Source organism: Mus caroli, chromosome 2 (assembly GCF_900094665.2).
Source record: "Mus caroli chromosome 2, CAROLI_EIJ_v1.1, whole genome shotgun sequence".
Classification (NCBI taxonomy): Eukaryota; Metazoa; Chordata; class Mammalia; order Rodentia; family Muridae; genus Mus; species Mus caroli.
This window is the reverse complement of record NC_034571.1, coordinates 163,901,387-163,903,083: the sequence shown is the minus strand read 5'-3', so window position 1 is coordinate 163,903,083 and position 1,697 is coordinate 163,901,387.

Below are 1,697 nucleotides of genomic sequence, written 5' to 3'. Positions count from 1 at the left end.
TGTGTGTGTGTGTATGTATGTATACACACACACACACACATACACACATTTTTTTTCTGATAGTGTTCTGCCATGTAGCTCAAACTGGCCTCTCACCACCACTCCTGGAAGAAAATACAAAGTTCTTAACGTGATTTCCATAAGACGTCTCCATCTGATGACCCCCGGTGAAAAATACCCAAGACTCCACAGAAGGGAGGATTGTCTGCCCCACCTCTAGACAATTTTGGTTGTAACAACCAGGGTGAACTCTATTGGAAGCAACTGGGAAGAGGCTAGGGGCACTGTTGAGCACTTACAGTTGCAGGTGGCTGGCTCTGTGCTCACATCCCATGGACTAACAGACTGGAGACGCTGGCATTATTGAGATTACCAGTCCTAAGTTAGAGAATCTTTATTTCTCAGTGGAATGGTTCCCATTTGCCTTTCTCCCCTGTCATGTCATGATTCCTACAGGTCCCTGGTCTTGGTAGTTTTCAAGAGGATGTTATCACATGCCTTGATTACAGCCATTGACATCCTCACGTCTTCCTGACTCTGTCAGTTTGTCAGTGGCCTTTGACAGCTGACTTGTGTGAGTAATTACAAGAACGAAGATGAAGAGACTGACTCCTGATCAGGAATTGTGTGGTACCTAAGAACCAGGGAAACAAAGAGGGGCTTGGGCGAGGTTTGAGATATGGACTCTCCTAGCTTCCTTTGTGTTGCTGTAATAAAATGCCCTAACCAAAGAGAAACTCCAGGGAGAAAGTGTTTACTTCAGCTCACAGTCCCAGGTTATGGCTCAGATTGTAGAGAATTCAAGTCAGGGTCTTGAGGCAGCTAGTCACCTGACAGTCAAGAGCAGAGGGAGAATGAATGCATGCATGCCTACTTTTTAGTTCATGGTCTCCACTCTTACACAGTCCAGGACCCAAACCTAGGGAGTAGTGCCACTGGTATTGGGCTGGGTCTTCCTACCTCATGCCATCAGGACAGTCTCCCAGGCCAACCTGATGTAGATAATTCCCCATAAGACTCTCTACCCAGAGGATTCTACAGCATGTCAGGTTGACAGGGAAAAGAAACCATCACATGATCATCACTTTTATAAATATATATTTAATAAAATAGTTCTGTTTGCTCTGTGTTACTAGCATTACCTTCTTGAAGCCTCCTGCAAATTCTGAAACACAAATTTTACTGTTCTTTCATTTTACAAATGGGGAACTTTGAAGACCAAAGAAGTCTAGGCAACATGCCCAAGAGTCAAGTGATGCTGGAACTTCAGCCTGATTCCCGGTACCTCAATCCTACGACCCTACACATCTTTTTAGTCTGCCATGACTGTTGATGCTTCAACACTTTGTTTTTGGTCTCATCCTGTAGCCCTGACTGGTCTTGAACTCACGATGCCAGCTGACCTCAAACTGAAGCTCTACCTGCTTTTGCTCCCTGAGTGCTGGTAGTAATACCATGCTCAGCCTTGCTTCCAATTTTAGTTCTAAAAATAGCTCTGATGATTTTGCTGTTTCAACACTGACTCTTGCATTGCCAGTCTGTTCATCTTCCCGACTGTCTCTAACCTGCTGTTGATCAGTCTTTATCAGCTCATGTCTCTAGAATCAGTTGGCCACTAAGGGTTGTTTTGGCAAAGGAAAATAGGAAAACAGATTTATTATCTATCACTTTCTTTTTTTTTATTACATATTTTCCTC